The sequence below is a fragment of the Glycine max genome, chromosome 5 (genome assembly GCF_000004515.6).
Source record: "Glycine max cultivar Williams 82 chromosome 5, Glycine_max_v4.0, whole genome shotgun sequence".
Taxonomy (NCBI): domain Eukaryota; kingdom Viridiplantae; phylum Streptophyta; class Magnoliopsida; order Fabales; family Fabaceae; genus Glycine; species Glycine max.
This window is the reverse complement of record NC_038241.2, coordinates 14,744,802-14,759,467: the sequence shown is the minus strand read 5'-3', so window position 1 is coordinate 14,759,467 and position 14,666 is coordinate 14,744,802.

Here is a 14,666-nt window from a genome sequence, read left to right as displayed (position 1 = left end):
CAAACTAATTTGAAGGCCCATGCAAAATATGTTTTTTTCTCTATTTCTATTTTTTCGTTGTCATTTTGGCCCAAACTAATTTGAAGGCCCATGCCATTTTTTTCTATTTTTTTTAATTTTAAATTAAATAAAATTGGTGCTTTTCCAACTGCACCTCATATACACTATATGTATTGAACTTGTTTTCAATTGAGGGACTTTTGTCATTTTGTGAATATTTTGTGAGAGCTTCTCTCTGGGTTCCTTGTTGAACCAATTTCAGACTTATCAAGGTAATCCTTGTGGCGTCTATCCTGACTTATCTTCCTTTTTTGGAAGTGGTGTCATCCAAACTCTGTGACTTGTATCAAGTGATCTGCTCCTAGTAAGGATCATGTCATCTGGTATCAGAGCTTCAGCTCTTGATACAGGTTCTATCCTATCCAATTTTTATTTTTTCTTTGTAATTTATCTTTGATTCGTGTTTTTTTCTGTAATATGCGTTCTTGTTTGCGTGTCTGTTTGCGTTCTTGCTTGCATGTCTGTTTGTGTTCATGTTTGCGTCTTGTTTCGTTGTAGCTTTGTTCTTGTTCTTGCTTCGTTCTGTTTCAAAATTTTGTTTCAGTCAAACGTAGTGCATCATCATTTGACTTGGCAATTTCAAGAAGGACTATGCCGATGTTGAATCAATTTCATTCGTGCATTCATTATTCTATTGTAAACATTGTCGATGTCAAAGCCGACGGTAACTGTGAATATCATGCAATTACTGCCTTATTAGGTATGGGTGAAGATTTATGGGCATTGGTGTGCAACCATTTGCTAAAAGAACATGCCAAATGGTCTGATGAGTATATCAACCTCCTTGGTGGCATATACATATTTGAGGAATTAAAGAGGTCCCTACTTGTTGATGAACTATCCATGGTATGTAATTTATGTTTTATTTTTTATTTAAAATTAAGTTTAAATAAATGTAATCCATATAACTGGTTCATGTAGGATACTGTGGATAAGTGGATGAATATAACCGACATGGGATATGTCATTGCATCAAGGTATAATGTTATCCTTGTATCTCTGTCTCTGCAACAAAGCATGACGTTTTTTTCTCTTAGAAGTCAACCACCAACAGATTCTTTTGTGCATCGCATAATATGTATTGGTCACATGTATGACAATCATTTTGTTCAGGTAGATTCACCATAATCCTGTTTTTAATTTATGAAATTAATTGTGTTATAATAACTTCAAATTTTTTGTGCATATGTAGCAGGTTTATTTAAGAGACCATTGTCCCTTATCGCCTCTAGCTTTGTTATGGTCTAGGAATTGTCATTCTCAGGCAAAGCAGTGATCAACTGCATATATTAGTAGAATGTAGCAATACATAAATTTAATGATGTTGAAAACGGACTATGTTGATTTAAGTGATGAGTGAGAATTTAGGTACCTATGTCATTGTCATGTACTACAATAATATACAGTTGTTTAATTGGAAATTCACATAATTATGTATTATACCTTACGCTCAAATGGTTTAGGGTTACTATAATACGTAGGGTTTAGTGTTACATGCATTGTTAGAGTTAACTGTGACGTGAAAACCAGGGTTTAGTAGAACATCAAAAAGTAGGGGTTTTGCAGACTAGGGTTTAGTGTTACGCTTTACGGTTAATTCGAAACTTACTAAAAAAAATTTAACGTGTGGAAAATAAGGTTTATGGTTTAATTCACGTGTGTTGATATAAGTGGTTTGATAGTAATATAAAAAACATTTCAAATAAAAATGTTGTCAAATAAAATAAAATGATAAACATTGTGTGTACACATTTGCTAAAAAATTCTAAATGTCTTCAGGCGTCCTCCATGCGTCACCTTCGTCGCGACCGCACATATACATTGCGATCCACAATCACACCTCTAGCGATCCTTAGGCAGTCTTGCATGACATCGTATGTTTCTGTGCCTTTAGTCACTATCCTTAAGTTGAGCAACCGCTCCAACCTTTCAGCTATTGCTTGGCAAGCCTCCTATGACATTCACAACAATGGATAAGGTTTAACCATATTGCATGTTTAAATAAAATGAAATTAAGAGTAAGATGAATATATATGTTACCATTGCATGTCTAGGCTGCTCCACATGAGAAGGTGCATGCGCATGTGCTACCTCCATAGCTATTGCCGCCACCGGGTACTGAGGCATATCTGGTTCGACATATGTGTCATCTTGCACGATAGGTGGATGTCTGACTAGATCCTCGGGCTGTGCCGACCTCATGAATGGATGCGAAATCATGTAAAACCAGTCCATGTAGTCTGGTGAACATTGTCTAGGCATAAGACAAATCTAGCACACAGGTGCAAGGTACTAAGAGAAGTGCATCCATTTTTCGTCAATATCTTATAAGCATAATCTTGAACCTAAAGAGTGTGGAGGAATTGTCTGAACATACCCAAACTGTCGGACAACCCTCTCTGATAGGTGTATATCAACAACGGGACCCCATCAGTTTTGTCCAAATAAACAAGAAATAAGCTCAAACTCTCTAACTGCATGGTGGTCAATGTAAGGTATCCAACAAACATCATCAGATGTCAATTGATCTAGACGCTTCCAATACATCGACACTGGTAATGCCTTCGCAGAGGTCTAGCTGCAGGCACGTGGTTTCCTTTCATGATAGTCTTTAGCAGTAATAGCCTCACCAACAGATGAAAAATGTTCATAAATCCAACACTACACATATTTTCAAAACAAAAAAAAATATCAAATCAATACATGAAAAAATAAAAAACAAAAAATAAATCAAATTCAATTACAATTACCTGTAATAGTGTGATATATCCAACAAGTTATTTGTCGTTGCTCTTAGATGCATCATTCAAATTATCATACATATGCACTAGGGCGACAACTCCCCATGCGTAGATTCCACTCTGGGTGAGGTCTCGAAAGCTGCCCAAGAGCACCACATGCACATGTGTTGCACTCTTGTTAGCAAAAAGAGTGCAACCTAGCAAATGCAGCAAATAAGCTTGAGCTGCTACAATCCAGTGTGCAACATCACATTTGTTATGATAAATGTCTCGTAGCCATGATAGTCGTAATATGCCCCATGACACTGTACTGTCTCAGCTCTGGCTTCATCTGCACTGACTTCAAGTAATTCAACTAACATCAACATCGCTTCGTCGACATGAAGAGTCTTGAAGCTATGGAAGGTGCCTATGATGGGCAGATGCAGAAAAGAGGCCACATCATCGAGGGTGATGGTGACCTCTCCTACTGGAAGATGGAAACTACTAGTTTCCTTATGCCACCTCTCCGTAAAAGCCGATATAAGTCCCTGATCGCTAGTATCTAGTGGACCTCTCGAATTTTTGAACCTTCCTTCCATGTGAAGATAACTTCAATTCAGGACGTTCTTAAAAAAATTAAATAATTTTAACAATAATAAAAAATACTTATTGAAATATAATTTATTTAAAAATATAAATACCTCTCCATTCCAAACAATGACTACAACATGATCAACATAGGCAGTCAGAACTGATGTGTCACGCGACTCGCCAAGAAAACCCTGGGCATCAACAGCTGCTTCTTGAGGTTGTTGGAAGACCTCTTTAGTTGTGTCATCCACGTGATGAACATCCTGAGCAATAGCAGCAGCTTCCCATTGCCTACGTGAATACTATGGGCCTTCGCCATTGGGGAACTTTATTTGAATCACGATTATCTTCTCTCTGTAGGGCTTTTCCTATAACTCTGCCTAAAGCACGACCAAAAACTCTGGTTCTAACCATAATTTGCAAATTTGAACATACATACAAATTTATGTCAAAATTCAAACAATACTTCAATCAATTACTATACAATCATTCATAAATAAAAAATTATTTTATATATATTTTCAAAAATTATTTTTAATTAATTTTATGTAATGAAAATAACTTCTTTATTAAAAAACAACTTAAAAAACACTATAATCAATTAATTACATAAAAAACTAATATATAAAAATTATAAATATATTTATAATTAAAAATAAAGAAATAAATTTTTCATAACAAAAAAGAAAATAATCTATTTTTTTATTAAAATATATTAACTATTTAAAAACAACATTCTAAATAATATATTTATAATTAAAAAAATACAATAAAATTTAAAAACATAATTCAAAATAATATATTTTAATTAAAACAACAATAACTATTTGAAAACATAATTCAAAATAATCTATTTTTGATTAAAAAAATTACAATTTCAAAACAAAATTCAAAATAATATATTCATAATTAATAAACAACAACTATTTCAAAACAAAAATCATAATAATATATTTATAACTAAAATAAACAATAGATTTTTTTTAAAAATAAAATTAATATATTTATAATTAAAAAATAACTATTTAAAAACATAATTCAAAATAATCTATTTTTATTTAAAAATAACAACAACTATTTAAAAACAAAAATAAAAATAATATGTTTACAATTAAAAAAAGAATTACTATTTAAAAACATAATTCAAAATAATCTATTTTTATTTTAAAAAATAAACAATAACTATTTACAAACAAAAAACAAAATAATATATCTATATTTAGTAAAAAGTAACTATTTAAAAATAAAAATCAAAACAATATATTTATAAATAAAAAATATTTACTATTAAATAAATAAATAAAATTAATTTATTAATAATTAAAAAAAAACATACTGATTAACAAAGTCGTATGTGTTATACAGATTCCAAACAACAGCCATTAAAGAGAAGAAGAAAGCTTACCTCGATGGCGGAAACGACACGACGGTGGTGGAGATGTCTTCAAAGGCAACAATGGAAGCAACAAACAGCAACGACACAACACAAACCAAAGAAGATGAGGTGCAGTGGCGTATGAACAAAACGAAGAGGGAGGGTTTTTAATATTTAAGTGAAGGACATTTTTGTCACTTCACTTAAATGACTGGATGCACAAACAATATTGTTGGGTGCACCTAACAACACCCGCCACCTAATCATGTTAAATGGACTAGTTTCATATTGGCTTGTCAATTCTAGAATTGAAATAGTGGTGGAGTTGGGAGAATTTAGGTTCCATTCTCTACCATTGTAAAAATAATAATAATAATTAAGAATTGAAATGAATCTAAAAAGGAATAGCTAACATGAAAATCAGGCTCTAGTAATGGGAAGAAGAGAATTGCTTCCTGCACGTAATCCGAATTGTAGAATTAGAGGTCAAGGAAGCAATTGCCAGGGAAGAGAACTATTTCTAAGCCCATCTTGATCTCAACTTACTTTTACCCCTATCCCAGCTTGGAGATGTTTGAATGTGTTGTGTATTAAAAAATATGAATTATACTCAGTAGGAAGAACTTACCGAAATTCTATCTTTCGGGATTTTAATCTTCAAATAAAGTAGCAAGCATTGTTTCCATTAAATGTGTAGATACGGAAAAAAAAATTAAGCATATAATTAAAATTTAAGATTAGTTATCTAAGAATCAATAGTGAATTTTACTTTTGGTTCTTTAAGAAGACGTCGGATATGAGAAAGTTTTTAGATTTTCGACCATGAGTTATTTTATTTAAACTTAAAAGAAATTCTAAAAAAATAATTTTTTAAGCAAATAAGATTTACTTCTTAAAAAACTCACAAAATTAATTTTTATAAATAAAAGTAAATTAGACAGACACATTAAAAAATAAAAATTTATTTTATTTAAAAATGTTTTTTTTTAAAATGCATAAACAAATGGACCCGATGGAAATGTTAGTTTCTCAAGTTTATTCATCTATAAATATAAGTCTCTTTTAACTAGTTCACATATATTAAAAAAATAAATTAATTTAGTTAATAATATTAAATTTGTTAAAAAATTATATTGTTTTGTTATAATTACCTTTAAAATTGTTGGAACTTATCATCTCACTCTTTTCAGTTAATTATTTTCCACGTTAGTTAATAAATAAGTGCTACTCATCTCTAATTCTCAAAAAGGAAGAGAATGAATTTCTTATTAATTTGTAGCATTTAATGTAAAGTAATTGGATGGATTCTAAGATTAAGGTGGTCCACTATGCACTATGCATCACACTTAAATTCCTAGATTCATCAAGGTGCATAACATTAGTATAAGTCCTCTATGATAGAGGACTATCTAGAAAGGTCAAGGATAAAGGACTTGAAGAGGAATTGCGTAAAAAGATCATGCAAGGAATGCTCATGCTATCCAAGGATCAGGGAGAACCAAAGGGGGTAAATTGGTGCAATGACTCTTGAGAGCAACAATTTGTGTCTCATAATCCACATTTAGTGCAAGAATTTGACACTTCACAGGAATCTCACGAACTACTAAGAGCAATAATTAGTATTTGAGAGTCTGTTAGTGCAAGACATTTTGTGCTTTCATGTAACGTGTTTTATCAATTGATTATTCAAACGATTTAATTAAATTACAAGAGAACTTTAATTTAATTTAAGTACTTGAAATAATTAATTAATAAATTTGGTGATTTGATTTTATGTGAGTATGTGATTAGTGAGTTTTTGGTGTTTTGAACTTAAGAGGATGAACTTTAGTTTATGTTTGGAGAGGTGGACATATATAGTAAGGTTTAGGTGTGAAAAGAAGGAATTATAAGAGTCATAAACTCTTCAATTCTCAAAAATCTGAAACTCAAACACAAAAGCTCTCATTCTACTTTTTTTTTTCTCTTCAAGAAAACACATTCCTTGAAGAGTTGAGAACTTGGTTGTCTTGCTCAAAGAAGGTCTTTTTCTTCCTCTCTAGTTTTCATTGATTGTCCCTTTGTGTAGTAAGCACCTCTCCTACCTATTTTATATTCCATTTTTGTTTTTCCCTAGGGCATCTATGTGGGTTCCATGGAAAAAGATTAGTTTTTGTGTTGGTTTTGGGCATGGATAATGCCCTTGTAGTTTGAATTGTTAGCAGATTTGAAGAAAGCTTTCTCCTTGGACCTAAAGTTTCCTCCTTGCTTCCTTTTCTTCATCTCAAACCAAGTTCCTTGAGTTTGATAGGTAAGGAAAGCTTTATCTTTTTCTATGCTTAGGTTGTTGTGCATTGGTTTCAAGGCTGCTTGAAAATGAATCATGTTAAAAAATGGAAGTTTGAGCTTTTAAGTTTTGAAATTGGGATTTTTATTATTTGATGAATATTGATGAAAAGTTCCTATTTGTAAAGAGTTTTGATGTTGTTTATGTATTAGACTTGATAGAAACGGGTTTGGGTTTTTTTTTGGGATGATTTGGAAGCCATGAGAAACAATTCTACATAATTTTGAAATTCTACAAAATTCGCATCCACTGATTAGTTTTGCATCCAGTGACCATTTTGAGTCCAATGACCAATTTTGAATCCAGTGACTAGTTTTGAGTCCTATGATCAGTTTTGATGTGGATGCGATTAATGTTTGTTTTCCTTGAATAAATTAACTATTTTGAGATCTTAATGAATTTATGATGATATGAGATACAATCAAAATGATGTTGTTTTATCATTAGAGTTAACTTTATTTTGAGATCATGAGATTCACATTCATGAGTTTTTGGTTAGTTGTTCGCAAGAATTCAAGGTGTTGGAATGTCTTGTTATGCTTATTGAACTATATGTGAATTCATGAGTGTGATGAATGTACGAATGGTGAATTTATGATATTATAACCTCTTATGGTGTTGAGATTGGTGAATGAATTTGTGATGACATATGATATTGATTTGAATGATCATAATATGCATGCACAAATGAATGACATTTCACGTGAGTAGGCACGTAAGTTGGGGGTGTTAAGAAAGCCCACAACCTAGTGCTAGAGGCTGTCATGGTGGTTAACACTGAATTGTGTTGGATCAAGTGGCCTCGGAATAATTATAAAGGGGGGGGGGTTGAATTAATTATTAATGTGTCTTGACTAATTAAAAATTTATCATTCTTAATGTTACTAGATTCAACTAGGCTTTTACTACTAAGTTAAGAAAGTAAAGAACAGAAACAATAACTTAACCAAAAGTAAAAGCGGAAATTAAAAGTACACAGCGGAAATTAAAAAGTGTAGGGAAGAAGAAGACAAACACAAGATTTATACTGGTTCGGACACAACCCGTGCCTACATCCAGTCCCCTAGCAACCAACGGTTCCTGAGATTTCTTTCAACCTTGTAAAATCCTTTACAAGCCAAAGATCCACAAGGGATGTACCCTCCCTTGTTCTCTTTGAACAACCAAGTGGATGTACCCTCCACTTGAACTGATCCACAAGAGATGTACCCTTTCTTGTTCTCAATATAACAACCCAAGTAGATGTACCCTCTACTTGTGCCACAAAGGATGTACCCTACAATGTGTTAGGACAAAGAATTCTTAGGCGGTTAGTCCCTTGAATTCTCTGTGAGGGGGATACAAAAGATATCTCAGGCGGTTAGTCCTTTGAAATCTTTTGTCAAGAGGGAGAAGGGAAGAAACAAAAGAATTCTTAGGTGGTTAGTCTTTTGAATATTTTGACAAGAGAAAGAAGTGAATAAAGAAAAAGAATAGCACAAGTTTTTGGTCAATGAACTTTTCTTGAATGAGAAAGTATTGAACAAAAACTCTTAGAAAGATGAAGAGAAATGAATAAAAGAAATCAGTCTTTTTGAATGAAAGAAATCAATCTTAGTTGTCTATGAAATTCATGCCATGGTCACATATTTATAATCATTTGATGACTCAAATTAAAGTTTGTGACTTTTGGCAATTTCTTTAAAACTAGTCACCTTTTAAAAATTGTGACTCTTTTGAAAACTAGTCACTTTAAAAGTTGTGACTTTTGAAAAACTCTTCAGAAATAAGTCACTTTAAGAATTGTGACTTTTGGTAATTTATTTTTCGAAATCAGTCACTGATAATCGATTATCATTATAGTGTGATCGATTACACATTAAAAGATGTGACTCTTCATGTTTAAATTTGAAAATCAAAACATTTAGAAACACTGGTAATCGATTACAAGTATTGTGTAATCGATTACACAAGTTTAAAATGATTTGAAAATGTTTTATCACTAGTTGTGATTCTTGAAATTTGAAATCTAACGTTTTAAAACATCGGTAATCCATTACATGATTATGGTAATCGATTACAGCTTTGTAAATCAGTTTTGAAAACAATGCTGGCTATTGGTAATCGATTACTACCTTCTGGTAATCGATTACCAGAGAGTAAAACTCTTTGGTAAAAGGTTTTGCGAAAAATTCTTATGCTACTCAATGTTTTGAAAAACTTTTTTTTAGTACTTATCTTGATTGAGTCTTCTCTTGATTCTTGAATCTTGAGTCTTGAATCTTGATCTTGATTGTTTCTTGAATCTTGATTCTTGAAACTTGATTGTTCTTGAATCTTGAATCTTTGAAACTTGATTCTTGAAGCTTTTTGACTCCTGATTCTTTGGAACTTTCTTAACTCATGATTCTTTGTCATCATCAAAATAATCTTGAAATTCATTGCTTCCACAAATTGGACTATAGAATGGATGGGTGGATGAATCCCTAGATAGGTTATGGTCTTTGCAAGCCTTACCGAGATAAGCCACTAGCCATGCTCACCCACTTCTTATAAAACCACGATTCCTCTACAAGGTTAATTCAAGAGTCCCTGAATGGTCAAATCACAAAGTGCAATTATGTTAAGGGATGTACTTGCATTAATCGTTCAAAAGGTGAAATCTTTCAGGAGTAAAGAGTAAGCATGGCATAACATGATAGTTAGATATGTGCATTAATAATTGTGACTTGAAAATGATGTGTTTCTTTAGGAGTTGTATTAGTACATAGTTGTTAAAAATGAAGGATTTCTATATCTCTTTTAACATGTTGATCTATGTTGTTTTCTTTTAAAATGAACTTACCCTTGCATATTCTGTTGAACTATGTTGATTGTGTCGTTTGACACAGGAGTAGATTATGATGTAACTTTTAAGGAGCATATCACTCATAGTTGATATGAACTTGGTGGTGGAGTTAGGGACAAGAAACTTCCCCTCCACTCTTCCCCCCATGGTGATCAACCTGAGTCACTAGGGAGTTCCAAATCGGGTGATATGGTACAACTATTTTTCCTCATGAAAAACTACGAGTACTTATTGAAAAAGTTTATACTATTTCCATGCAATTATGAAGTATGAAACATGGACATCATCAATGCACTGACCGTAGATAGTTAAAAATTCTAAGCAATCCCCTTCTCTCTCCAAGGATGCTTAAATTCGTTAACCACTCTCTTTTCCCTTGAGGGATATCCAACATGCTCACCGGAACCCCTATGTACATACACAACATACATCCATTACGATGACATCTTCAACATCAACATCATCATGCGATAGCTGATGCTCTCCAAGCTTTAGCTCAAGCTATAGGGAATTAGAATAGGGGAGAAGCTGTTGGAGCTATTGAGTACCAAGGGTTGGACCGCTTCCAACAAAACAATCCTCCTACTTTCAATGGAGGATACAACCCTGATGGTGCTTAGAATTGGATAAGGGAAATCAATAAAATCTTCTGAGTGATGGCATGTTCGGAGGGGCAAAATGTTGCTTTTGGTACATATACTCTAGTGGAAAAGGCTAAGTATTGAGGGGAGAATACTCGCCAATGCTTAGAGGCTGAAGGTCAAGTTGTGACCTGGGATGTCTTTAAGAGGGTATTTTTGGAGAAATACTTTCCTGAGAATGTTAGGAACAAGAAGGAGATGGACTTCTTGGAGCTCAAGCAGGGGAACATGACTATGGATGAATATGCAGCCAAGTTTGAGGAGCTGGTGAGGTACTTTCCCCATTATCAAGGAAGAGATGGCGAAAGTTCCAAATGTGTGAAGTTTCTGAACGGCTTGCAACCTGAAGTGAAGCAAGCTGTGAATTACCAAGGTGTTCATCAGTTTCCACTCTTGGTTAACATGTGCCGGATTTGAGATGAAGATGCTCGAGATAGTGCAATCTATTATAGGAGTACAGGCCCAATGAAGAACAAAAAGAATGGACCCCAACATCGGGGAAAACCGTACTCGACCCCTCCTAAGCAATATGGTAACCGCCCCAACAATCAGAGGACTGTTGCTATGAGGTTTACTGGTGGTAGTGTGATGTGCCATCATTTTCTTCTATTTTCTAAACCCTTTTTGCACCATTTTAATTACTGATTGGTCTTAATTGTCAATTAATTAGGCAGTTTTATTATTTGGGCCCATTTAGCTAATTTGATGTTTTTAATCTAATTTCAGGAATTAATGAAACATTGGGCTTAATCCGGATTTTGGTTGTGGACTTGAAGAGGGCAAATAAAGCAGCGCTTACCTTAGTTAATTTCTAATTAGGAAATTTCCCAATTTTATTTTATGTTGTTCAGTGTTTATTTCGTTTTGAGCCAGAGTATTGTAATAGGGCCCAGTGACTTTGAGTGACTCTTTTTAAATAGCAGCCTTGGGATTCGTGCAAGGCATTCTGCTATGCTATTTTATTATTCAGAGCTTTTATTTTAGGTTTCTACGTTTTTCTGTTCTAAGGCTACTGTTTTCGTTCTTAATGTAATTTTCCATTTTCTGCTTCTAATTACAATTTCGTTCTTGCTTCTTCTTCTACTTTCATTTACGTTTCTGTCTCATTTACGTTTCTGTTCATTTAGGTTTCTGCTTCATGTTTCGTTTGTGTTTTCTGTTTGAATCCATGGAAGGCTAGATTTTCTGGTGTTGTTTCCTTTTGAGGACGAAGCCCAACTCTCTTTGAGGTTTCGCTTGTAATGTGGTTTCCTGGCAGTTTTCCCTTCACCAGTTATCCCTATTTCGTGAATATTAATCAGTGCATGCTTCGTGTTCGATTAATTGCCTCTGAGCCTAACTTGCATTCATGCTTAATGGACGAAGGGCTAACTGGTGTATGTGGTGCCTAATCACGTATTGACAACCCTAAGTTGATTTTCGCTTAGTAAATTAAAATAGGGTTGGATTAAGTGGTTGACTGTTAGGGACGAATTCTCCATAACCCAGGATAAGAGAATGGCTTCTGAATCAGAGGAAACAACCCGTTTTTAATATTAGTAGTTTTGTATTCCAGTTTACTTGTTCTGCTCTTTAATCACAAAACAAACAACCCCCCCCCCCCCAATCGTCACTGTTACTACAAGTATATTATGAACATTTGGTTTGTCACTGCTCGTTGGGAAACGACCTAGGATCACTTCCTAGTTACTGCATTTTCATGTTTATTTGATTCGGGTACGACCTCGATCAAATTTGGCGCCGTCGCCGGGGAACAATGTCCAAAGGTTCATAATAGCTAACGTTGTGTGTTTAATTCTTTCGTGTTTTATGTTTAATTGTTAGTATTGTGTTAGTGTGTGTGTTAGTGTCGTTTAGTATCTTGGTATTTTGTTTAGTGTGTGTTCTGTTTTAGTTTTCCTATTAAGCGCTTCCCCTGTTTCAGTTTTGGGTGTTTTGCTGTGAATAGTGTTTTGCGACGGACTTAGCAACCATTTCTGCTTGCGGCAAACCAGAGTAGTAGTAGAAATCCCTTAGCGACGGATTTTAGCGACCACCCATGCTGAATTATTTGTGATTTTTTGTTTTAGTAGCTAGGGTTGTTATTTTTGGCTGAATTTTTTTGTGGGAACTTCTTTTAATCCATATTTTGTGGGAAAAATAGCTAGAGCCTTTAGTTTGGTCAGATTTGAAAGTTCCAAAAAACTAGCAAATTTTGTGTTTGTCAAAACTTCAAACGGCCATAACTTTTGCTCCGGTTATCAGAATCGCAATTATTATATATGCATTTGGGGTAGAAAAAAATTTCCTACGTCGTGGCAGCTTGCCATAGGCCGGCTGAGGTCTCCATCGTCCAAAAAAAGTGATTCTGTCAAAAGTTTTTTATTTTTCAAGTTTTATTCACTTATTTTTCTTAACCTACCATTTTTAGCTTTCATAGTTAGACTTTGAATTTTTGTCTGAAATATTTTGTGCTATCTTCTCATCATTTTATAAGGTTGCTCACAAAATTTCAAGTCATTTGGATATCATTTGAGGGTAGCTGTAGTTCAAACCTACACCTTTATTTACATGACAAGGCAACTAGTTGTGTGCATGCTGAATGTAGTGTATGACTAGAGGCAATCCATCTGACTTACAACCCTTTCATCCTGAGATAGATAGGACATTTCATAGATTAGTTAGGCATCATTTTATACCTTTTGATTATTCTGAGCATTCCATTACTGGTGAATCTGTGCATTCTGTTATTGGTGATTTTGAACATCCTGATCTTGAGCATTATAATTTTGAGCATTCTGATTCTGAGCATTCTGATTTCCACATTCTGAGAACATGGCACAACCTCCACCCCGTGAGAGGACTCTAAGGGAAATGGCTGCACCTGATTTCACCTACGAAAGCTTGTGCATCCAATACCCTGATGAGGATGTCCCATATGTTCTTAAAACTGGACTGATTCATTTGCTTCCAAAGTTTCATGGCCTTGCAGGTGAAGACCCGCACAAACATTTGAAAGAATTTCACATTGTCTGCTCCACCATGAAACCCCCAGATGTCCAAGAGGATCACATATTTCTGAAGGCTTTTCCTCATTCTCTGGAGGGAGTGGCAAAGGACTGGTTGTATTAGACAACTCAGTGGAGAGAGCCTGTATGAGTACTGGGAGAGATTTAAAAAACTATGTGTCAGTTGCCCCCACCATCAGATTTCGGAGCAGCTTCTTCTCCAATATTTTTATGAAGGACTCAGTAATATGGAGAGAAGTATGATAGATGCTGCCAGTGGTGGAGCCCTTGGAGACATGACTCCTGCTGAAGCCAGAAATTTAATTGAGAAGATGGCTTCCAACTCCCAGCAGTTTAGCGCCAGAAATGATGCCATAGTCATTAGAGGAGTGCATGAGGTAGCTACAAACCCATCTGCATCATCTGAAACTAAGAAGCTTGAAGGCAAACTGGATGCATTGGTTAACTTGGTAACCCAGCTGGCCTTGAATAAAAAATCTGTACTTGTCGCAAGGGTTTGTGGTTTGTGCTCCTCTGCTGACCACCATACAGACCTTTGCCCTTCCATGCAGCAACCTGGAGCAATTAAGCAGCTTGAAGCTTATGCTGCAAACATTTACAATAGACCTCCTCAAGCTCAGCAGCAAAATCAACCACAGCAGAATAATTATGACCTCTCCAACAACAGATACAACCCTGGATGGAGGAATCACCCTAATCTTAGATGGTCTAGCCCTCAACAACAACAACAGCAGCCTGCTCCTTCCTTCCAAAATGCTGCTGGCCCAAGCAGACCATACATTGCTCCATTAATCCAACAACAACAACAGCCCCAGAAACAGCCAACAGTTGAGGCTCCTCCACAACCTTCCCTCGAAGAACTCGTGAGGCAAATGACGCTGCAGAACATGCAGTTTCAACAAGAGACCAGAGCCTCCATTCAGAGCTTAACCAATCAGATGGGACAATTCGCTACACAATTAAATCAACAACAGTCCCAGAATTCTGACAAGCTGCCTTCTCAAGCTGTCCAAAATCCCAAAAATGTCAATGTCATTTCATTGAGGTTAGGAAAGCAGTGTCAAGGACCTCAACCCGTAGCACCTTCCTCATTTGCAAATGACCCTGCCCAACTA